Source organism: Petaurus breviceps, unplaced genomic scaffold (genome assembly GCF_028583685.1).
Source record: "Petaurus breviceps papuanus isolate PSGF00001 unplaced genomic scaffold, PetGlider_PUasm1.0 37, whole genome shotgun sequence".
NCBI classification, from domain to species: Eukaryota; Metazoa; Chordata; class Mammalia; order Diprotodontia; family Petauridae; genus Petaurus; species Petaurus breviceps.
In genome coordinates this window covers 80,274,168-80,300,478 of record NW_027186296.1, presented here as the reverse complement: position 1 = coordinate 80,300,478, position 26,311 = coordinate 80,274,168, and the positions used below count along the sequence as shown (strand labels likewise).

General features: G+C 39.3%; 1 long non-coding RNA gene and 1 pseudogene across 1 annotated transcript in view; both read left to right on the top strand.

Annotated features, from left to right (window-relative positions):
• The window catches only part of LOC138169456 (uncharacterized), a 13,728-nt gene extending 5,906 nt beyond the window's left edge, over positions 1–7,822 (top strand). Inside the window, exons 2-3 of the long non-coding RNA XR_011170359.1 lie at positions 1,439–1,513; positions 7,578–7,822. This is a non-coding gene — a long non-coding RNA (uncharacterized lncRNA). The remainder of the gene's footprint in view (positions 1–1,438; positions 1,514–7,577) is intronic.
• Positions 7,823–20,709: 12,887 nt separating this feature from the next.
• Positions 20,710–21,303, top strand: LOC138168636 (large ribosomal subunit protein uL11 pseudogene; annotated as a pseudogene).
• Positions 21,304–26,311: the final 5,008 nt, after the last annotated feature.

Here is a 26,311-nt window from a genome sequence, read left to right as displayed (position 1 = left end):
CCTTTCCGTATCTCTACACCCTTTCCCCCAGACCACACTAACCTCAGGAGCCACAACTAGACAGGTTGTATAAGCTGACACAGACCTCGCTAAGGATTTTTGCACGGTTCCTTTTTTTTTTTTTTTAAACCATACCGGGAAAGGTGGAGAGAAGAATGTGTGGGAGGGAGTGGAGAGATCTCAGACAAACCGAGATAGAGTGACTCGGAGAGACAGGTGGGGAGGAAGAGGAGAAAGAGTTAGACAAGGATCCTCCCTCTCACTTTTCCTAGGTCCCCTTTCTCAGAAACCATAGGCCAGGTTAGGAATCCTGAACTGTTTCCTAGGATCTCTGAGAACTCCCCATTCTGTGTCAACAGTCCCCTCCCTTTTTCTGGGTCCATCCATTCTTCCCCAACAAATGGAAAGCACTGGTCTGTAATCCTGTTTTTCTCTGCCTTTCCAAAGGAGAGTTTTTCCATTTAAAGTTTGTTTTTTTAAATGCATGTCAAGAGTTTGATAGTAATGGCCTAGTGTAGTCCTTCATTGGACTCCTCGGCACTGAAAGAGTGTGAAGACTGGGGACTTTGGCTGGAGTTAGGATTAGTGCAGATGGTGGAGAGGGGATGAGAGAGATTCTGGATGACAAGATCCTTCACCTAAAAAGGAGCAATGACCTGCCAGGTCTTCGAGGCATCCCGACTCATCACTGGGATGAGAAGAGCTTTGCTGTAGGGAAGACAAATGGAAATTACTATGTTTGAGATTAGAGAAGGGTTGGGTGAGAAGAGGACTTGGGCAGGGAGGGAGGTATTAAAGAAACTCCAAAGACTTAGGTTCTCATTAATGATACAAGCCCAGAGTTCCCTTTACCATGCCTTTGTGTAGTGTCATGATTAAAATAAGAGTTGACCAAAACAATCTCTAAATTCATTTCAGACCTGAAATTAGGACCATAGAACTCAAAACTAGAAGGGAGGAAAGACCAGGTAACTAACTGATGAGTATAGTTGGGAAAAAATTCTGAGCTGAGAGTCAGGTATCTTGGGTCCTGTTAACTAACACACTACACATTACCTTGGGCCCTTCTCTTTTTCTGGGACTCAGTTCTCCACTATTTAAAACATAAATCCTAGATTTCATAAGTATATGAATCTCCAGGTTGAGGAAACTCCCTCTACCAATTCAGGTGGGCACCCTCTTCTGCAATTTATAATCTAAAACAGCTGCCTACAAGGCTGGGAGGTTAAGTACCCAGGCCAAGATTACACAGTATATGTCCCAGGCTGGATTTGAATACAAGTATTCCTAGCTTCAGAAGCTAGTTGTCTATCCACTAGGCCATGATTTCCTTTAATAAGTGTTTAAAGTTTGTTTTTCAAAAAATCACATTTTTCATTTGATCCTCGACAATTCCATGAGATAGATACTTCAGAGATTATTATTTCCATTTTCACAGATGAGAAAATTGACTTCCTTGCTTGATTCGGAACTCTTAAAGAGGTCTAGAGATCGTATCACTACATCACGACCGGTATATTGTAGGATTCTGTCTTGAATTGGGGCCGGGAAGGGGGGAAGGGGGAGGGAGGGGGTGGCCGGGAGAAGTTGCTTCTTTCTTGGGCTGGACTATGGCAGGAAGGAATGAGGTACAGGAGTTTACAACCCCGGAATCTCCCAGGGTCTAAAATAAAAACTTTCTTTCAGTGCCCTGAAGTGGGGAAGGGAGGGAGGGAAGAAATACTGTTATGTAGGCGGGAGGGGACATCTTTAAAACACTGAAGGAGAATACTCAAAGTCCCGAAGATGTCCTAGTGTGTTGTGTTTAAATCCGAGAGTTTCCTGTAAGCAGAAAGAAAACTTTATAAAAAGATTTGCGGCCCCATAGATAAGACTAGAATCCTCGTGAGCGATGCTGACTTGCTATACACAGGTCCCTAGCGCCCCTGCTGGGTATCGACAGCTCTGCAACGCAAGCTGGAGTCAGGGCAAGGGGCCTGGCCGGCTGGACACCAGACTTCTTGGACAATGGAGGTCGAAGGGACACCGTTGCAAAAGAGAACTCCTTTCTTAGGGTGCGAGTTGGGAGTATCTGGGACTGCCAGGCAGTAGATCAGACTAGGACTTTCTCTGCACAAAGACGGACTTTGACAGGGTCCGGTGGGAAAAGGAGGGAGGTACTAGTCTCACGAACCTGTAGATGCTCAAGACTTGTCCCCTATGTCCTAGTGAACCCACTCTCAGGCTTCCACTGCTGAGGCCTCTCACCCTAAGGTCTGTTACGGGGACTGATCCAGGCAGCTCTGCAAGAGCCAAAGGTGGGCGTGGGGCTGCAAGAAGAAAAGGTGGAAGTCCCAAGGAATTTAGGGACCTTAGGTAATTGTACACCTTAAGTTATCAAGAAAAGGAAACAAAACCGAAAGAGAAGGAAAAGCTAATGTTTTTAGCATGAAAAGGAGGAGAGTGTGATGGGTCTTAAGCCACGGGAAGAGAGTGTCTAGCAGGAAGAGGTAGTCAGAAGAAAATTCAAGAAGTATTAGAACTGACAAAGGCAAAGGGATTTGGTGATTTGGGTGTCACTGGCAACCTTTGATGGGACATTTTTCAGTAGAATAGTTGGGGTAAAATCAGATGACAGGGCAATGAGGAGGGAATGAGCAAAAATTGGAACATCAGTAAATAGGCAACTTTTTTTCTTTGTTTCTTACAACAATCAAAAGATAGCTTTAAAAAAAAAAACAATCTGGAGAGACCAGAGTATGTTGGTAAACAGAGGAGCCAGTGACAAGGGGTTAAAAATGAAAGAGAGGTAAAGGATGAATATTCCCAGAGGAGGCAGAAGGGAAGAGGTTACAGAACAGGAAGATGGATTAGCCTTAATGAGAGATTAAGGGAACAGGATACAGAAAGAGTGGACAATGTGGCTGAGCAGCTTATTGGAATAGAAGGAAATTGAGGGAACTTCCATTGAATGGCCTCTGTCTTCCCAATGAAATAGGCTAGTTCAATCTGCTATAAAACTGAGGGGTGACATACCCTTTAGGAAGAAAATGGAAAATGTCTGGGAAAGTTACTAAAGAATGAGATGCAGAAAAGAGTAGGAGGGTTGTCAAACAGTAGTGCAAGCCCATATCAGGTTACACATAAACTTGAAGTGGCTCAAACCAAGTCCATTTTTCACTTTCTTTGATAATATTCAGCAGCCCAAGAGCAGGAGCCAAGAAGCCAAATGGGAGTATCTAGGGATGCGATTATAAATTTGAGATCAGCAGAAAGCCAAGGCACAAGTTGAGTCAACCATTGAAAAATGAAAGTGGTAGAGCACAGGATTAAGGCAGTGAATGGATACAAACCAAAGCAGCTCAGAGAAGGTTAAATAAAAGAGTAGAAATGGGTCAGAGACAAGTAGGTTAAATGTGAGTTAAAGTCAAAGGTAGAAGAACATATATATCATATATATATGATGCATATATATGATATACATATATATCAGACAGTAAGATTTCAAAGTTCAGGATTTCAGAGAAGGTTACATTCTAAGAGGCAGCAAGGTTTAAGGTATGGCCGTGTCAATAAAGCCAGTGGGCGGGACAGGAACAGAATTGAAGTAAATGAGGAATTGAGAGACTATTAAAGGAATTGTCAAAAATGAATATGATGGGGCAGCTGGGTGGCACAGCGAATTGAGCACCGAACCTGAGTTCAAATTTGGCCTCAGACACTTGACACACATACTAGCCATGTGACTTTGGGCAAGTCACTTAACCCCAATTGCCCTCCAAAAAAAGAAAAAATGAATATTATTCTGTGATATGACAGTGACAGTGAATGGAATAGAAATGAAAACCATAAACAAGATGCTAAATTAGGAAAACTGCTAGGGTGAATTGAACTTTTGTAGATGACAGCAATGATAATGGGAAGAGGGTAGTATAGGGTAAATGGATTTCAAAAGAGGAAAGTTATGGAGGTGAGGGTCCATGCAGGTAGAAAAAGGAGTATTATCTAACTCTATCGTTGGTCCTATGAGTTATCACGGTGGGAAGAATATATTCCAAATTAGAGGATATCCAGGACTGTGATATCCTCAGATAATAGTCCAGTTTCAATGAAAGGAAGAAGGTTGAAGAGGTATTGGTAAAAAAAAAAATCATGAATGTAGGAGAATTTGTTGAGAACAGAGTGGAGATTCCAAAATCCGTCTTGGGATAGGTTAGGAAAGAAGTTCCCAAACTGAGGTACATGTGCATGTATGGTGTGTGTTTGTATATAATATGTGTGTATATGTGTATATGTACACACACACACATATATTTGTTGTTGTTCAGTCATTTTAGCTGTGTCCAAATCTTCATAACCCATTTTGGGGTTTTCTTGGCAAAGATACTAGAGTGGTTTGCCATTTCCTTCTCCAGATCATTTTACAGATGAGGAACTGAGACAAACCGGGTTAAGTGACTTACCCAGGGCCACATAACTAGCAAATGTCTGAGGACAAATCTGGATTCATGAAGTTGAATCTTTTTGATTCCAAGCCCAGTGCATCACCTAGTTGCCTGTATGTGTTATGTATGTGTATATACATATGTATTATGTATATATGTAATTAGAACCTTATCAGTGGGGAACAGGGATTATTTGGCAAATAACCATAATATCCTATTGAAATATTTCAAAAGTAGTAGGGTAAATTAAAAAGTTATGTACTAAATGAAGTTTTCCTTAATGTGAAATTAATCAATTTTATTTCTTATGTATATATATATGTACATATATATACACACACACTCATATATATATATAATCATGGCAAATGCTAAAATTTATTTTCTTTCATTTTGAATAGGGAGCATAGAAAGTTTATTGAAAAACAAGGGGTAAAGAGACCAAAAAGACTGGAAATCCTTGTTATGAGTAAACTAGAATGAAGTGAGAATGAGGATTAGTAGGACTGATTAGAATAGAGATGTGGAGTTAAGAGCTCATAGGATGGGCATGCAACTTATATCATAAAACAATGGGACTAGATGACTGGAACTGGGACATCAATATATGAGAGGTAGCCTAGTGTGTCATGCTTTATTCAATAGAGAATTTGCAAAAATGAAGTTAAATAAAGATGGTTCAAAATCTCAATTACACAAGTTCAAAATGAGAGAGCAATGGCAAACAACTCATATTTGTGTAGTGCTTTAAAATTCACAAAATGCCCCCCTCACAACAACCCACAATAGATTGAATAGACAATGCTTCGTATGATAAGGGCCAGAAGGTACTACAGACTCAATACCAGCCATCAGTTTAACATGGCAGTCAAAAAAGCTAATGTAATATTGAGTTGCTTTGATATAATAGAGTCTACAATGAAAGAATTAGAGTGTCACTATAATCTCCCCTGGTCAGATCACATTTGAAATACTGGGCTTATGCCTGGTCTCCACACTTCATATTTTCATAGAACAACAGCCAGGAAGGGACTAGAAGCCAGGTTACACAAAAATCAGTGGAAGGCATTGGGGTTTTCTCAACCTGCAGAAGAGAAAACTTAGATTAGACATACTAGCTGAGCTTAATAAAAGTTCTTGCTGGACTGTAGGGCAAAAGAAAGATTAGACTTGTTTTGCTTGGCACCAGAGAAATTGGAGATGTTCTATTAGTGTTGTCTGGAGTAGAATGACCTGACCCTAGAAGTTCTAGAGATTTTCAAGTAATTGCTGGATTGTCATTTGTTAGGGATCTTGTACAGAAGGATACTTTCTCTGGGAAAAGAGTGGACTAGATGACCTCTGCGATAGCTTTCGGCTCAGTAGTACTGTGCTCCTTTCACTCTCCAGCTGTAAAAATGGGATCTGTTCTTATTTTAGGACCTAAAGGGCATTGCAAATGTTCCTGTTATCATGAATCACAGAACCACAGAGTGGAAGAATTGGAAGGAACTGAGAGTTCTCTCTCATGAATGAAAGGACAGGATGGTGGTCAGAGTGAATCTTTTTTTCCTAACCCACCTCCCCTCCCCCTGCCTACTTACATGGGAAGAATGAGTCAGAGTGGTTAGGGGATTTAGGTTTGTAGGCAATACCTATATCATACTTCCAAAGAGTATGACTATCCCCTCTAAGGTTTCAAATTAATATGATTCCTATTTTGTCAATAGGTGAAGCCAGATAGGATATGCCCTCCTGTTAACCATGAAATTTTTCTAAAATTTACCCAGCTCATAACTTCTAGCATGGTTTGGGGCACTACAGCATCCCTCAAATTATATCACTTCAGGAAGTAGTGTTTCTCTCTCTCCCATCACCATGCCCAGTGTACACACAGCCTTTGTAGACCATTGGACAAAACAATGTTTGGTAGCTCTTACTATCCTGCAGAAGCACATCATTAGGGGGCTGATCCAAAGCCCCACTGAGACAATTATGGGTGTTCTGTTAGGGAGCAGAGCACTCCAAGAACATCAGCAATGTTGGGAGTTTTCGTGTGGTCTGGACTTTGAATATAATTCAAATACCTCAGTCTATCATTCAGTTCCATAATTTAACTTTAGCTTATCTTTCCAGCCATTTCTCACACTATTTCCAAGCACATGTTCTAACATTCAGTCAAACTGTTTGGTGCAGAGCCATCCCACCTCCAAAATGTCATAGGTTCTTGTTCCTCTCTGCCAAAATATGAGGAGACTGAAGCAAACAGTTAACTGACTTGCCCAGGTTCACAAAGTTAGTAGGTGTCTGAGGCCACATTTGAACTCAGGTCTTCCTGACACCAGACCCAACATTATATCTTCTGCACCACCTGGCTCCCTCTGCTCTTACCAAGCTGCCCGGGATGCTTTGCTCTACTTCTCATCTCTTGCTATTGACATCCTACATATTCTTCAAGCTTCAGACCAGATACTACCACTTTGGAGCCTTTCATGACCACCAACAAAATGTGATCTTTGATTCTATAAATTCCCATGGTACTTATTTGGTACTTGTCTTATACACTTATGTTTCATTTTATATGATAGGAGTCTTTTATCCCTGTTCCTATATTATAAACCCCATGAGGGCAAAGACCATGTTTTACTCATTTTTGTATCTTCTAGTGACCAAAATAATGCTTTGCTGTGAAACGGGATAATACAGTGGGGGGAAAAAAAAAAAAACTATCCCTGGAGTCAGAAGATTGACTCAGAGTCCGGGTTCTGGAGCCAACTAGTGGTTACTTTTGGCAAATCATTTCACCTGTTTCCTCCTCTGAAAAGTGGGGATAGTAATACTTGTCTAGCCTCCCACACTGAACTATTTCCAGGAACAAATGAAAGTGACTGAAAAAGCGTAAACTCTACAGTCCTATACACATGCAAAGGATTCTTCTGTTGGCCACTCAATAAATGTTTACTGAGTGAATTAATATAAATGGGTAGCATTGCCTACCCATTATCTAGAATTCTCAGCTACTGACTCCTTTTAGCACTGAAGAGTCAGCATGACAGAAAGGATGGAGTCGGGAAGATGTAGGTTTTTATCAGGGTAAAAGAGAAAAAAAGATGAAGAGAGATGAGGTTAAGGTGAAGGACAGATGTTTTTGTCTTTTCCTTTGTTTCTGATTAGGGGTTCTCTCAAGTGGATTCTTATTTCTTGGAGAAAATATTTTCACTGGAAATGAAAGCATCCTACAGAAACCCTTGGCATGGGTAATGGGCTTGGCCAGAAGACAGCTCAGAGCTCTGGAGTATTACTTTCAGTTTTCTCTCCTGCTTTCAAAAATCACCACCTGAGGCCATATCTTCTCCATATCCCAAAACAGCTGGAGAAACAGGATGAATGGTTACTAAAATAAATGCTTAAAGCAGGGAGTCTGAAGCTGTCTCATTTGTTGGAAAAGCATTGGTTGGGGAGTCCAATAGATCCAACAGAACAACCAAATCTGGTCTTACCCTAGGACCTGGAACAGCTTGGTGAGACTTCTTATGGTTCTGTAGAACATAATAAAGCAGAACTCAGTGATAGAGATCCATAATTAATCTAGTAGAAGAATTTTATTCTTTCCTGGTCAGAGCATTTCCAATGAACTGTCTTCAAATCTCTTAACTAAAATCAGTTCTGATGCACATAACATTAAAGGCATCTGGGCCACAACTCAATGTCATCCCTATTATAGACAAATCCATTCACACAAATTCACCATTCTCAGACACCAAGTTTCAGATCCATAATCCTTCCCCACACCTGCTGATACTCTCTTTTCCTTTAAAGAGACTATTTAGGGATTCAGACCATACCATGCAAAACCAGAATTTTTTAGAAGTCTTTCTTCATTGCTCCCCAAATATTTGGGAGGACAGCAGGACCCACAACCACAATCTCATGACTCAAGGTACCAACAGAATATAACCATTGTCTATCTAATTACCTACCTAGCCCTTGTCTGCAGTCCCATAAACTAGGGGCAAACTCAATCAATCTCCCAGGGTACCCTACCTGTAGATTGCCATGAACCACTGGTACTGACTCAATCATGCTATGGTGCTTCATGATTTATAAGATGACTCATATCACTTTCATCACATTTTCCACAATAGTAACACTCTGTCCATACTCTGATCACAACACTAATTACCCACATTCATTCCATTTTTCTCATATTCTTCATAACACATTACTCCAAAAACATTTATAGGTTAGTTCTGGTACTACCAAACAATGATGCCAAACAACGATCACTAGTGTTAAAAAGAAGCGCCTCACACAGAGTGTTGTTGTTCAGTCATTTTTCAGTCATGTTCAACTCTGTAACACCATTTGGGGTTTTCTTGGCAAATATACTGGAGTGATTTGCCATTCCCTTCTCCAGCTCGTTTTACAGATGAGCAAACTGAAACAAACGAAGTTAAGTGACTTGCCCAGGGATACATAGCTAGGAAGTGTCCAAGGCTAGATTTGAACTTAGGAAGATGAGTCTTCCTGACTCCAGACCAGGCACTCTATCCATTGTGCCACCTAGCTGCCCTTTTACAATAGACACTTAAACGCACATGTAGGATTTAGATTAGAAAGAAATGTGTTTGCACTGTCTTATAGAAAAGTAATTAAAAATTATAGGCAGCTCTCAGTCTCCTTCACCTCCCGTGTGTACTTTTTGCCTTTCATATCAGATATCCCCAGAGTCTAATGGTCTACAATCATAGAATGGTATTTTTTGTTAATGATTTAGTGAAATCTAGGTGAATTATATCTATGGCATTCCCCTGGCCCATCAGCCTAAGAATACTGTTTTTTTAAAAAAAGGAAATAGTTATTGATAAAGTATTCTTTATTACCTGCCTGGTGGTGGTGGTGGTGGTGTTTTGTGGTGTGGGGGAGGGGCGGTTCAGGCTGAATCTCCCTGTAATGCCTAGGTTGGAAATACATTGGCCCAATCCCATTCTTCATAGGTGTGTTCTCCCATTTTGACCTGGGCCAGTTCACCTCTCCTTAGCTAACCTGGTACCAAGGGCTCACCATATTGGTGCCTGACTTGGTGGGGTCACCTGATCAGTTTGACTTCTACTTCTAATTCTGCTTCAGAACTCCAAAATTCAAGCTGATTGGCCTCAGCTTCCCTAGCATAAGAGATTAGAGGCACAAGCCACCATACCCAGCTTATCATCTGTTTCTCACAAATCTCTGCTGGCTCTAAGTGATAACTTCTTTCTTTTCTAAAAATCGTAAACCAGGGCGTCCAGGTAGCACAGCAAGCAAGAGCACCAGCTCCAGTGTCAGAACGACCTGGAGATCAAATCCCAGGCTCAGACACTTAGCACCCACCCAGAAACACCTGGCTGTGTAACCTTGAGCAAGTTACGTAACCCCGATTGCTTTAAAAAAAAATCATAAAACACCTTTCTAAGAATACCTTCTAGAACCTTGACAGGGATTGAAGTCAATCTCACTAGGACTTATCTTCTGGCAGAGCACCAGTGTTAGATATGTTGGTCTCTTCTCTGGGCATGCTTTCCCTCTCAATGGACTCCTTCAAGCTGCATTTCTCAATAAGTAAACACAGACTAGCAAAGGCTGCTAACTAACATTTACAATAGTACATATTTAAAACAAAAAAAGTAAACAAAATGGTATAGACTTTAGGGTACACGAGGCTTGCAATGGTGGAGCCTGAACAAAATTGAAAGGTAATTGGGAAATGCTTAACAAAATATACAAAATATAGTAGAACATAGAAAATGTTCATTTGTGAATGTCAATATGCAACCCACAGGGATCTGTTTGATACCACTGCTCCAAAGGAAATCAAGGTTAGAAAAGAGATACAGGATCATTACCTTAGGATACATCATGGGAGGAGAAGATTAGTGGGAGAGAGGGAGGGAGGAAGGGAGGGGGACTTGGATTTCAGCCAGAGCATCTTTCTTCAAGCTGTTAGGCCTGAGAAGTCTTATTCCCACCTAGACTGACTTTTAGAAGCCATTAAAGACTGCTATCTTACATAAGCAAAACAAATCTTTTGATCTTTTTTGGAAAACTGGCTCTTTCATTTTACACCTCTAATCTATCACCATTCTACAAAAAAGTAGCAGGCATGTTTCACCATTACTTTTCTGATGTCATGATTTTATTGGTTATCAATTTGATTCTAGTCCTGAAGTCTTTCAATGTTGTTTCCCTTTGCTTTGGTCATTATGTAAATTATTCCCTCAATTCTGCTTACCTTATTGTATCCATTCCTTTCCAAGTCTTTGAATTCTTCATATACACCATTTTTTTATGATTCAATAGTGTTCTATTATATCCCTGTAGTACAGCTAATCAGCCACTCTCCAATAAATGCCTACCTACCTTCCAATTCTTTAAAACTACAAAAAGGTACCTCTGTAAATATTTTTGATATGTGGAGCCTTTCCCTCTATCTTTGACCTCTCTGGGATAGATGCTGAGTAGAAATATCCCTGGAATAAATGGTGCATATATAGTTTAGTGACATTTTTGGTATAACTCTAAATTATTTTCCAGAATACTTGGACAAATTCACAGCTCCACCAATAGTGCATCTATATACCCATTTTCCCACAGCCCCTCCAGCATGTACCATTTTCATCTTTCATCATTTTTCTGCACTAGTCAATTTACCAGGAATTCGTAACCACTAATGGGAGCTGAACTCAGTACAGTCTATAGATGGGTATCTGAAATTGTGTTCTGAGATCCTACTTGCATCTAGCAGTAGATAGAACAACCAAAAAAGAAATAGTCCTTTTATAGTAGCTAAGGCACTGAGCACATCACACACATAGACATAAAAGTTTCTTAATAACCTGACAAAAGGGGAGGGGAGTTTGGATTCTGATAAATGGTCCCCAATTTAATATTTTATGCTTAATTTCACTAGGTCTGAGACTAGGTTTTTAATCCACAGAAAAGAAGTCCAGCTTGATTATTCTCTGCAGCTAACTTTAAGACAAGGGAAACTAATTAACTAAATATATATATAGTCTAAGTCTGAAAATACAGGAAAAAACTTGGTCCTGTCTTGCTCTGAAAAGACATCAATTTGAAATTAACCTGCATCTGATCAGCTCATGAAGAATACAATACTTCTAAATGGCAAAACCTAAGCTCCTTTTAAGTATCTTACCATAGTCCATTCTCATCACTAAGGAATTCAGCTAGGACAGGGGTATTCATCAGCGAAGTGGGGTGTATGGAGAGGTAAGCTGCAATCCCCAACCCAGGAAAAAGAAAGTCATGCTAATAGCACTCAAAACATGGATGAGGCCAAGCTAGAGCTGAACTCCTCTCTATCCTCCTCTTTATGAGCACGAAGAGAATAAAAAGTATAACTCTTGCTAGTAACATAATTACCTTAATTAAAATTTAGGGGGGTCAGGAAAGCCAATTCTAAATGTCAAATTTCCAGTGACGTGTGATAAGCTTGGGTGAATTTTAAAAAAATAGCACTATCAATAAGCAGCATATTTAACTAATGGTATGTATGAAGAGATATATTCAGCAAAAGGTCCCATAGCAATTAAATGACAGCTACAGAATTTATTCTTTGCTCTCCTTGTCTCTGCTCTGATTTCATAGCCACGTGACAACCATACCCTTACAATAGCCTCTGATTGTTCTGCTCCACTCCCCACTCCTTGTCTTTTCCCCTTGCTGTAGCCTCTCCAAATCCTACCCATTCTTCAAGACCCCCTTTAACCCCCACCTCCTCCAGGAAGCCTTCTCTGACAGCTGCAGTCAATATTGATTTCTTCCCTTCATGACGACTGAGAACAATTAGTTTTTTTCACTATACATTTTGGCACTTGATTATATATAAATTTAAATATAACCTAGCACTTTCTTATGTTCAGTCTTGCACAGCTTTCTAATTATTCATGTGCATACATGTCTTCTCCACCACCATCACCCCCTAAAGGTTTGCAAGTTTCTTGCAGGGCATGAAAGATGTCACATAAATTCTATAACATTAAGAGATAAAAAAGGTCCTTAGGAACTAGACCGATTAGAATGCACAAGGAAATACAACCCATTAGAAAAGAAATTTTTACAGATGGGGAAACTGAGGTCTATAGAAATAAAGTTATTTGCCCATTTAGGAACTCAGACCTGATCCTTATTTCTCAGCACCATGAGGGGACTTCATGATTACTTTGGTTGGTTGGTTTCTGTCCTTCATTCTCAAAAAGTACCAAAATGACATCATTATGCTAAAGTCAAGTTTCAGTGTGTCCAACTGTGGCTGATCAGAGCAATCAATACAAGCTCAGAATGCTCTGCCACAGGTCGGGCACAAATAGTCCGTGTGAACATTTGGGGTGGATTCTCTAAACTGGTACATCCTGCATTTCCTTTGAGCTATTTCAATTCTGCTTTCCTCACAGAGCACAGCACCTTCTCTGATGCAGGCACACCATACTGAGCAGTCCTGTGCCAGTGTCTCCCATGTCACACAATTAATTCCAAAGTTCTTGAGAGAGACCTTGAAAGTGTCCTTGTATTGCTTCTTCTGACCACCATGTGAACACTTGCCCTCTGTGAGTTCTCCATAAAATAGTCTTTTTGGCAAGCATATGTTTTGCATTTGAACAACGTGGCCAACCCATCATAGTTGCACTCTCTGAAGTAGAGTTTGAATGCTTGGCAGTTTAGTTCAAGTAAAGTCCTCAATGCCTGGTACCTTATCCTGCCAGGTGATCTTCAGAATCTTCCTAAGACAATTCAAATGGAAGCAATTCAGTTTCCTGGCATGGTGCTGGTAGACTGTCCAGGTTTCATAGACGTACAACAATGAAGTCAGCAACAGCTCTGTAGACCTTCAATCTGGCACTCAGTCTAGTACCTCTTCTCTCCCATTTCCTTCAGAGCCTCCCAAACACTGAACTAGCTCTGGAAATGCATGTGTCAACCTCATTATCAATGTGTATATCCCTGGAAAGTATACTACCAAGGTAAGTGAACTTATCCACAGCATTCAAAATTTCTTTATCTGCTGTAATTGATGGTTCCACATACGGATGGTGGTGGCTGATGGAGCACCTGTGTTTTCTTGGTGTTAATTGTTGGGTCAAAATTAGCACAAGTAGCAGAATTGATCCATACTTTGTTGCATCTCACCTTCAGGGGCTTCATTGAGTGCACAATCAGAAAATCATGCACCAACACTCCCTCCACTTTGGTCTTAGCTTGTAGCCTTTTTCTTATTGAAGAATTTACCAACAGCGCGGGTAGCTCACCTTGATGCTCTGTTCATCCTCATTGAAAGCATTTGACAACCTGACTGAAAACATAATGATGAAAAGCATGGAAGCAAGCACACAACCTTGTTACATACACTCCATTGGTGATTGGGAAGGCATGAGAGCATTGTCCATTATCCAGTACCCAGGCAGTCACTCCATCATGAAATTGATGTACAATGCTGATGAACTTCTCTGGACAACCAAATTTTGATATGATTTTCCATAAGCCCTAATGACTAACAGTATCTAAGGCCTTGGTCAGATCTACAAACATTGTGTACAGACCTCTGTTCTGCTCCTGGCATTTCTTCTGGAGTTATCGGGTAGCAAACACCACATCGATTGTTCCTTGGCCCTTTCTGAAGCCACACTGGCTCTTGGGTAGATGGACATCTTCCAGATGATGATTACTTATAAAATTATTGAAACCTAGATCTAAAAAGGACCTTCCAAGTAACATAGGGCACATCTTCATTTTAAACAGAAAGTGTAACACAGAAAAGGGAAATAACTTACCCAAAGTCACATAGTGATACAGCTAGAGCTCAAAGCTAGGTCTTTCAGGAGTCTCTGGGAAAGGTTCACTCTTATATGTGTTCTGTGATATACATACATCTCAGTGTCATTACTGTACTGTACAGCCCAGTCTAGCCAAACTGATCTCATTGATGTTCCCAACATGGACACTCTGTCCCCATCCCTAGAACACACTTTAACCTCACTTCTGACTCAAACTCCCTTGTTTCAAAACCTTGTTTCAATATAAGTATTCAAGGGATACTTTCTAACTGAAGTCTTTCCTGATCTCCATAGCCTCTGCCTCCCTCCCCAATTTAACTTTTATTTATTTTTGTATGCACTTTTTAATGTGCATGTTATCTCCTCTGATAAGGTTCTGGAGGGCAGGGCTACTTCCTGTTTGTCTTTGTATGCCCAAGCACCTAGTACGGTGACTGCAATGGGATAAGTGCTTAACAAATAATTGTTGATTTGATTGATTGAAAGTTCTTGGTGGAGGCTGATTCACAGAAGCATGAGCCCAGGTAACCTGTTTATCTTTCTCACTGAACATATAGAACATCTGGTCTTTTAAAACACAGACTTGAGTTATGTGCCTGGGGCTTTGTGAGAAATAATCACTGAACAATATCAACTATGCATGTGATATATAGAGAAAAATGGTACCTTTGGTTCTTACAAGGCAACAAACAATTCAGCAAATATTTATTGCATTCCTACTATGTGCAAAGTGCTAACCAAAAGTAATCCAGATCTACAGTAGTGGGGGGAAGAAGGAAGAAGTTTGACTACGAGGCAATACAATGCAAAACTCAGGGAGACAAGAGCAGACCTCAAGGAAACAAAATCAAAATATATAATACGTGTTTGTACCACCACTGCAGCTGCTTATGGTCTTAGAAAATACAAGTGAACCTCTGAGAGGAAGTAAGTCTTCATGGAATAGGTGGGATTTAAAAATAAAAACTATAAAGGAAAGAAGAGCTTATGCTCTCAGTAGACAGAAGACAAAAGTTTGGTCTTAGGGAGTGAAAAATAGATCTACCTGTTTGGAAGAAAAAGAGGCATAAGCAGAAACCTGAAAGATTCCTTTACATTGAGGGAGGGGAAATGAGGAAGAGAGAACTGAAATACTGTGAGTAGACTAAGGAAAGGTTTTAATACCGAGAAGTTGTACAACTTAAAGACAAAAACAAAAGTCCTTTCCTTACTGTGTAGGAGTAATTGGACATCTGTGACATGGGCTGTAATAAGATCAAGGAGGGGATTGCTCTCTATGAAGAGGCAGGAGTGGAAAGTGTCCTAAAGTGAATCTGAGACAAGACACCTGAGTTCTATGCCCACTCCTATCACTGACTAGCTGGGAAGTCATTTCTACCTTCTAGGCTCAATCATCTCACCTGTAAAATGAAGGTATTCAACTGGGTAATCCCCAAAGTTCCTTGCAGCTTCTAGATTTTATCAGAGTTTTATGGGCCAAGAGTGTTAAAAAAAAACTTTCCATATTTATCCGAATAGCAGGGGAGGGTCAGAGGAGGGGAAGGGAAAAGGAATGTGTCATTTTTCAAGAAACCAATTATCAGAATTTCAAGGTTTGCTCTCAATACATATTCACAAATATCTGGGGGACAGCCACAATGTGCCAGATTAAAAATAAATCACTTTCATGTGATTAATGTTGCCATATTCCCAAACATTATCACTCGGTCTCATCTGACAGGCCTTCTCTAGGCTGAAGAGAATGATATGACAAGTGTTGTGATTGGACAAAATATGACAAAGTTACAATTCTTTAGAGTGTCTGGCGGCTTTGTGTTCTGTTGATTCATATTTAAATCAGATTCCAAGTGGATGAAAGGAATGTACAATAAGTCAGCATGTGGAGGGAGACAGACATTATCACCCACACAGAAATCATCAGGGACTTCGGCAGCTGCCAATAATTGGGGGAGGGCTCATCAAAGTAGAAGCAAATGAATTATGTTCATCTTTACACCAGCCTGGAACAATGTTAAATACAATCATGCCACTGTATTAAAGCTCAGATCCCTGCCATAGAGCTGGTGATGAGTTTTATTTCCCTATAGCAGTGCAGATTGTTATGACTGAGAGGCAGCCTGGTCTACTAGTGAGATCATTGAGCTTGGAGCCATGAAGAACTGGGATTTAAAATTCTGCCTCAGAAACTTGCTAGTTGTATGACCCTGGGGAAGTCACAATCTCTATGCACTTTAGGCATCTCCCTAGGAAGTCTAAGTTAGTGGTTGCTTAGGGAGATTGGTAGAGGGATTTCCCATACTGAGAATGCCTCATGCTGACAATATCACTATATAGCAATGAAGAATATAATCCCACTGGCTTTTCCTGGGGAAAAAAGTTGGGCCTGGGGGAAGGAAAATTAAATAACATGGACAATGTCTATAAATCTGTCACTGCTCAGCTGAGATTTTTAGAAAGGTATCCTTAGCATCATACATGAGGCTTAAAAGGGCTTTCTCGGCTAGAATGAAGGCTGACATGTGTGTGAATTTATCCTCTCTACATCTCAGTTTCTCAGAATCACAGACTCTCCAAATGGGAAGGAGCCCCAGAGGTGATCTAGCCAAACCCAAATCTGAGCAGGAATTCATTCAATAATGTCCAGAATGAGTGGTCATCTAGCCTTTGCCTGAAGCCCATTAGGGAGGGGAAACCTTCCCTCCCCAGGCAGCCTATTAGCTGTAATTAGGAGGAAGTCCTGTCTTATATTGAACTTAAATTTCTCTAACATCTGATGATTGCTTCTGACTCTGCCCTCTGAGGCCAAGCAGAGCAAGAGTAATAACTCTTCTAAATGATGGCCCTTCAGATACTTGAAGACAGCCACCATCTCAAGTCTTCTTTGTTCTAGGCTAAATGTTCCCCGTTGCTTCTTCTGACCCTTATATGATATGAACCTATAAATGTCCTCCAGCTTTGTCAACGTCCAACCTGAAATGTGGCGTCCTAATGCTTCAGATGAGGAATAACCAGAAAAATAGCTAATACAACAGAACAAATACCTCCTTTGTTCTGAACACTGTGCCTCTGGAATACAGTCTGAAATCCCATTCACTTTCTTGAACTGTACTTAATACTTTTGATATATCCAGAATGTGCAACCCACTAAAACCCCCATGTCTTTTCAGATAAAGTAATATCTAGCCATGCCTCCCAATTGTATACTTTGGAAGTTCATTTTTTGCTTGTTAATTTGTAAGAATTTACATTTATTTCTATGAAATTTCCTATTATCAGATTCAGTCCAACACTCTGGTATGTTGAGATTTTTTTTAGAAACTTGACTCATCATCCTGCATCTTATCTGTCACTCCCAGCTTTTCTCATTTGTAAATCTGATGAGCGTGCCATTTCTCCCTTTATCTGAATCATTGGAACTATTTAAAATAGCACAGGGGTCAAATACAGACCCTTGGGCCACACAACCAAAGATGACTTTCCAAGATGACCCTAAGCCATTGATAATTATTCTTTGGACTAGATCATCCAAGCAATTCCAAATTCACCCGTATGTATATATTAATCATTTAAACCCACATCTTTGAGAATTGTTCTCAACAGTTTTATTAAAATGTAAGTAAACTATAATCATAACATTGCTCTGATCTATAAAGAAATATAATTTCTTACAAAAGGAAATGAAGTTAGTCTCACAAAACCCATTCTCAATGAAGCCAGACTGGCTTTTTGTGATCACTGTTTCATATTCTATTCATTCTATTCATATTCACTAACCCTCCCTTTAATAATACATTCTTGAATTTTGCCAGGAGTTGAAGTCAAGTTCACTGGGCTATAGTTTTGAAAGTTTCCACTCTCTGACCTTTTTTGAACATGTAGAAAACATTATTGTCCTCTCTTAACTGTCCTTCCTTTGGACCCTTTGAAATTTGTTCTCCTAAAATCCAAATTACGTATCAGACTATTCTCCAATCCCATAACCAATGTCCTAAAATGTGCCCAAAATAAAACACAATATTACAAATGTGTTTTCCTACCTATTCATTATGATCATTCAGCTTATTATTGATAATATAACTTAGCGATAATATTTGTTTCTTCTTTCATTATCCAGGTCATTGGGACTAGGTGATAAATTGAGCAAAATCAACTAGATGTTTTCATATTATCTCCTTACTTATCTTTGGTTTCAAATCCCCATTAGATTTTTTTTCCTCTCCCTCTCTCCTTCCCAGTCTGAAGATTTTTCTCCTTGACAGAGAAAGCCAAAGCAAATTAAGAGTTGAGCAACTCTGGGTCCTCTTTGTCATTAGCTGTCATTGTCCCATCAAACTGCTCTTTCTTTCTTCCCTTCACCAATATAACTAAATCATTTCTTGGCATTCCTAGCAAGTGCCAGCTAATTCTAAGCTTTAGCACTTGTGACACTTTTCCTATAGAACCACACCATGCTTATCTATTGAACCTATTGATGTTCCATTATTTGCTCTTACTTCCATATTCTTTACATGGTGTAGTGCATATAGTGTGGGATTTGGAGTCTAAGTTCACATTCTGCCTTAGATACTTTACTGACTGTGTGACCCTAGGCAAATCACTTAACCTCTCTCAGTCTCAGTTTCTTCCACCTCTAAAATAGGGGCAATAATAACTCAGCTCCAATTTTTATCTTTTCAGATTCTGTTGGTCAATTACTTCTCTGTATAGCTGTATTAGTCTCTACAAAAGAACAATGCACAAACTTTTCCCTCCTTGTTAGAATTATGTCTCTGTATTCCACTTTTGAGAATTTCTATATCAATGTTAAACTGAATTCCCTTATAAAATTTTAGTACATGGGATCCTACCTACCCTTTGAAAATCTGCTCCTTCTTATCAGGTTCTTCCCAGTGGTCCTTTCTTTCTCTATAATAGATTCTAAGATAGAACAATCATTTTAAATAAGGGCACTTATTGTTTCTACTTCAGCAATCAGTTTCTCCTTTTTTGTGAGGATCAGGTTCAACAGAGCAAATCCTTTTGATGCATCTTCTAACTTTTGAAGGCAAAAAATTGCTAGCTGCTCAGCTTTTTTGTAAGGAGGAGCTCCGGCAGATTAATAACTGATGTCCCCAATAATTGCAGACTTACGATTTTTTTCCCTAAATTCATTTGGCTCTTCCTTCTGTCCAGATGGTCTATAGTATAGGCCAATGGCAATATACCTCTCTCTCTCCTTTACTGATCTTCACTCAAATGCTTTCCTCTACCCCTCTGGTTCTTAGACTTTCTAGCATAAATATATTTTCTTATGTACCCTCTTTTTATCTATTCTCTTTTCTCTTGGATAAGATGTGCCCTTCCACAACCATTTTTCCAGACATAGGTTCCATCCTAAGAAATCTCAGTGATACATGGCAGTTGTGTTCTTGGATTTGTTGATATTCTTTCCCTTACATTGTAGCTTCTCTCTATAGCATCCAGATTATTGAGTAGTTTTCCTCTCGCCCTTCCTTTTCAGACTAGATAATGTCTAAGGCCCCTCCTGATTTGTGATCCTATAATCCTGTGAATCATAGGTTAATACAGAGACACTGCCTCACTTCCACCACTAGGAAGCCATGGTTTTTAGGAAGGACACCACTTTCAGGGTTAAAAACATATCTCAATACTTGGCCCCAGTTTTGGAAAGGTTCCACAAATCCATCACTGAGGAGCAAAGCACTAGTTCCATCTCTGACTTGCACTGCCACAAGAATGTAATCCATAAAAGCTAAATTGGTCTTCTACTATTATTGGTTTAAATCCCGCTTAGTTTGATTCTTTGTCAATCCTTTCTCTGGCTTTACCCTCAGCTCTAAAGCTCTTTCTCCTCACAGCAGGTATGAGAGTATTCTTAGTAGCCTCTGCCTGAAGCCTGTTTTGTACCATCACCACCACCACCATGACATTGAAAACAAGGCAAGTTTCATCCCTACTTCCTCAGTGATTCTTAAAATGCACAATGCATTTAAAGCCTGTTAGGTTCTAGGGAGATAAGCTTCGGAAACTATTTCAAATTGTGTGATCCTAGACAAGTCATTTAAACTCGATACATCTCAAATAACTCTTTAGGACTGGACTACTAAGTTAAGGCAAGTGGAGGGGGAGTCCACATCTGGAATTCCCAGCACTGATGAAATCACAAGCTTTTTGTGTGCCTCTGCTATAGTGAAAAGACACTGGTTTAGAAAACTTGGGTTTGAGACCTAGCTCCTTGCAACCTGTATGACCTTGGATGACTCCTTTCTACAATTTTTTTTTTTACCTCAGTTCCTTTATTGTGAAATGAAGACACTGGATGACGTCATCTCTAAGACCCCTTCTACCTCTAAATTCTTTGATCTGGCCCTATGTCTCTCTCTGAATGTTATTATAATATCAATAGAGCACCACTATAACTGTGCTATCCTTTAAAAAATTTTTGACCTTTTGGCTTCCAGCTCAAGGTGGTAAAAGAGCAACTTCTTTCGATCATCCTGAATCCTGGTTCTTCCAACACCAGAAGCCACCCCACAGCATCTAGGCCAAGTCTCCACCTTCATCGCCGCCATGCCATCCAAGTTTGACCCAAATGAAATTAAATTTGTGTTTTTAAGGTACACTGGTGGTGAAGTTGGTGCCACATCAGCTCTGGTCCCCAAAATTGGTCCCTTGGGTTTGTCTCCCAAAAAGGTTGGTGATGACATTGCCAAGGCAACAGGTGACTGGAAAGGGCTAAGGATCACAGTGAAGCTTACCATTCAGAACAGACAGGCTCAGATTGAGGTTGTACCTTCTGCCTCAGCCTTGATCATTAAAGCCCTAAAGGAACCTCCTCAGGACATAAAGAAGCAGAAAAATATTAAACACAATGGAAACATCAGTCCTGATGAGATTGTCAACATTTTTCTATAGATGAGGCACCGGTCCTTGGCAAGAGATCTCTCTGGAACCATTAAAGAGATACTTTGGACAGCACAATCTGTGGGCTGCAACATTGATGGCCAGCATCTTCATGATGTCATTGATGACATCAATAGTGGTGCTGTTGAATGCCCAGCAAGTTAAAAGCTACAAAAAAGACTACTGCAATAAATTTAACATTTGACAACAACAACAAAAAAGTTTTGAGTGTCAATCCACATGAGATCTCTTGCTCCCCCCAAGAAGACTAAAAGAAAACATCTCTACAATTTTGAAAATCAGACACAGAGGTTTGGGGAGGTATGTGTACATAAGTAGCTGGTTTGGGCTACTCTGCCCCTGGCAACAAGCTAGGAGCTTTCAAAGACCTGGAGGATAACAAGCTTTCCATAATGTTCTCTGACCTGAAAATAAGAACAAAAAGGAACATTTTCAATAGTGTACAAATGAACACCATCCCCTGGTTTTTTCCTTCCTTCCTACAATATTTCAGGCAGTGTTAAAGAGAAAGGCCCTGAAATATTACCTGGTCAGACAAGACGACACACCACCAGCCATAGCTCAGAAAATACAAGAGTTTGTTTGCTTTTCCCCCTCAAATCATCAACAGCATCCCTTATATTTTTTCACATTTCCTTCCACAATGTCCAATCCAGACATAAAATCATGCATTATTTCTGTGAATATATAAAACTAGGTAAATGACCTTAGGACATGGGTTCTTAACCTGGGGCCCATGAGCTTGTAGCTTTAAGAAATAATTATGTAACTATATTTCAATATAATTGGTTTCTTTTGTATTTTATTCTATGCATTATTTAAACATTACTCAGAGAAAGGGCTTCACCATACTGCCAAAGGGATCCATGACACTCAAAAAAGGTTAAGAGTTTCTGCTCCAGGAGAATAATGCCACAAGTGGTGTTCCTTCAGCTGAATGTTGTTCAATTTCATACTATTAAAGATAACCCTGTAAAGCAATTTGGAATTGTGCAAAGCAAATTAAATAAATAGCCAAACCCTTTGACCTAGACTAGCTTCCACTATTGGGAATATTTCCCAAGGAGGTCAATGACAAAAACAAATGTTTTATATATATATATATACACACACACACACATACACACACACACATACACACTTATTTATAGTAGTACTTTCTCCAGGAACAAAGAAATGAAAACAAAGCAGTTGACTATAAATGGCTAAAAAAGTCATGATACATTAATATAATAGAATATTATTATGGAGGGGGCTAGGTGGTACAGTGGATAGAATACTACACCTGGAGTAAGGAAGATTCATCTTCCCGAGTTCAAATCTGGCCTCAGACTCTTACTAGCTGTGTGAACCTGGGCAAGTCACTTAACCCTATTTTCCTCAGTTTCCACATCTGCAAAATGGTCTGGAGCAGGAAATGCCAAACTACTCCAGCATCCTTGCCAAGAAAACCCTAAATGCGGTCACAAAGAGGCAACATGCAATTGAAAATGAATGAACGAAAACAGATTTATTATGCATGAGGAATAATAAATACAGAGCAGCAGTGGAAAACTTATATGACCTAATACAAAGTGAAGTAAGTCAAATCAGGAAAATGATAGACATGATAACAATAACAACATAACTGAAAAGAAAAAACAAAATAATCAAAACAAAATGCTATGAAATTATGATGATCAAGCCTGACCCAGAATAAGTATGAGAACATACCTCGGTCTGCTTCTTTGCAGAAGTGGAAGAGGAGCCTATGGATGTGGAATACTGCATGTGTCAGACTTTTTCAATCTCTTGGGTAGTTTTCCTGAAATTATTCCCCCCCTCCATTATTCTTATTATATGAGATGGATGTCTGAGAGGGAGAGGAGGAGGGAGCAGAGATACATTGGTGATATAAGAACAAAAGATATCAATAAATATTTATTTACCAAAAATATATGCCTTCGTCTTAGGGAGTAGACACTAGTCACTAAAATAACTTTGCAGTTTCTCAAAGATCATGCCAGCTACTCTCCTTTTGTTCTATTGTGGACCCAGTCTCCATTTTCAATAACCATTCAAAACATATGGCAAGTAGGATCATAATCTCATAAGATTATAAATCTAGAGACAGGAAGGACTTAAGAGGCCATCTAGACCAATCTCCTCAGTTTACATATGAAGATTTTAAGGCACTGAACAGTCATGTGACTTTCTTAGGGTTACACAGAATTTTTTTTTTTAAGCAATTGGGGTTAAGTTACTTGCTCAGGGTTACACGGCCAGTTATTTCTGGGTGTGGTGCTAGGTATCTGAGCCCAGATTCGATCCCCAGGTCATCCTGACACTGGGGCTGGTTCTCTTACTCGCTGAGCCACCTGGCCACCCCAGGGTTACACAGATTGATAGCATCAGGGGCATGATTTTTAAGCCACATTCTCTAATTCTATAGACGGTGATTATTCCATAGTATCAAAATGCTTCCTTAAAGTTTGGTTCCGGCCTCAGACACTTCATATCCACACAAAAAAACTAGCTGTGTAACCTTGGGCAAGTTACTTAACCCCAATTGCCCTCCAAAAGGCAAATATATATGTATATATATATATATACCAGTGGATAAAGTCTACAAGTTGACCACATAACTATGCATATGATAGTCTGAATAATAAGTGTTCCTTATCCATTTAGTTGTTCCTGGGTGGATAGTTAGAACAAACACATATGACTGATTATGGACCATACCTCACCAACACGATTCACTGAGTGATGTGGAGCAAAGGTATCAAACTCACAGCCTACAAATCTCCCAAGTGTGGCCTGAATCAGATTAACATGTTTTGGGATTTTTTGACAACATAACTAAAAACACAATACAACATAGAAAATGTAAATTTGCAATTTTCTAAGAAAATCTACACCACAGGATTGATTTCCTTTTGAGTTTGACACCATTTGAGTTTCATTTAGAGAATACAAGAGTCCACTGTGTTTAGTGTTTGTTGACTCTAAAAGAACATTTGATTTGGTCAAGCAATATAATCTTCAAAGGAATGATAACATCTTAAGGGTTCTTCCAATAAAGTATTTCCCAAGTATATCTCAAAATTACACAGAATTCCTTGAAAAATATAACACCAGAGCTTGCTTTGTTCAGCAACCTCCTAATTATTAATATCAAGTAAGGCATAATAATAATGACAATAATAATAGCAATTAGTATGTATATAACACTTAAAGCTTTGCAGGTGCTACACATATGGTACCTCATTTGGGAAATATGCCTGCCAAAGAATACAAAGTTTAAATCAAAAAGGAATTATCTCCTTTTTAAAATTTTATGTTTTATTCAGAACTCAAGAAATAAAAAAGCATTTCCATAACATAGTAGAATAGGAAAAAATACACACAAAAATGCAAATCTATTTTATACAACTTTCCTATTCCTTTTAAATATGTAATAAAGTTATCGCATAACTTTCTTTTCTCCCTTTTTCTTTCTTCCCTCACCCTTCCTGCCCCACCCTAGAGATGGCTACCATTAGACATCATATATATTAAACCATATAAATTAAATACACATTTCTATTAATCGATTCTTTCTCTGATGCAGATACTGTCTTCCTTCATATGTTCTTTGTAGTCAATTTAGGTATTTATAATAGTCAAAGTGACTTAGTCACTCAAAGACATTCTTAAAACAATATTGCTGTTGTATACGGCTCTCTCTTGCTCTGCTCATTTCACTCTTCATTATTTCGTGCACATCTATCCATATTTTTCTAAGATCATTGAGCTCATCATTTATTAAAGAAAAGTAGGATTCCATCATGATCATATACCACAACTTATTCAGCCATTCCCCAGTTGACAGGCATCCTCACAATTTCTAGTTCTTTGCTACCACAAAGAAAACTGCTATAAATAGTGTAGAACATATAGGTTCTTTTAAAAAAAGAATGCTCTCTAAAGTGCGAGGTCCTCTAAGAGCTCCTGTCTGTGGATGACATTGTACTCACTAAAGAGAGCCTCCTAAAGAGGTGAAAATCAAATTACCCCAATCAAAAGTTGGAAGAAAGATTTCACAAAAACAAGAGGGGAACGGAAAATGAAGAAAAATATCGGAAATTACAGCTAGGTAACAGGTAGATGATGCTGTGAATAGAGTGGTGGGCTTGGAGTCAGGAAGTCCCATCTCTCTGATTTCAAATCTGGCCTCAGACACTTACTAGCTGTATGACCCTGGGCAAGTCACCTCACCATATTTGCCTCAGTTTCCTCATATGTAAAATGAGCTGGAGAAAACAATGGGAAACTGTTCCAGTATCTCTGCCAAGAAAACCCCAAATGAGGTCATAAGGAGTCAGAGACAACTAAAAAATAACTAAACAACAATCAGAGACTACTATCACCAATTATATTCCAATTCAATTCAACAACTATTTATTGGCATTGTAAAGAATAAAGAAGGTTATGATGAGAAAAGTCATATGAGGGAGTGGCAATGTCATTGGTCTGGGACTCAGAAGACTTAGATTCTAGGTCTGACTCTGTAACTAGCTATGTGATATTGGGCAAATCGCAATCTTCTACAGCAGAAGCCTAGGGTGGTGGTGGGGGGGGTTGGGGGAGCACGGTTGTTCTTATATATATGGCTCTATCTACTTTGAGTTACAGGAGGAAGAACAGTGACCTGAGTTTGAGTCTCAGTCCTGCCACTTAGTGGAGGAGAAAATGAGGCCTTAGTTTCCTTGTCTTAAAAATTATGAGATTAGAAAAAATAACCTTTAAGTTTCCTTCGAATGCTATGATTTTAAGCTATGATAGAAATTCTAGAAGGAGTTTAAAGTCTAGTTGAAAAGACAGGAATTACATACAGTAAACAGATCAAGACAAGGCCGTGGGAATATTGCCAAGGGCTAAACTGTACATAATTAAGTGACCAGCTGTGTGGTCTTAGAAATGAGTATTATAGACATTTGAAAGAGGAGAGATTAATGTTTGTTGGAGTTAGCAGGGAAGACTTCATGGAGGTGGAAAAATATTGATAGGCCTTAAAGGATTTAAAAAATAATGGCTTCAGAGTTTTAAATAACTCCCTGAAAGAACTTCTTTATCTGTCAGACCAAGCCCTACTTCAGATGGATGATACCTGGGGTACCCACGGGCTCAAGAAGA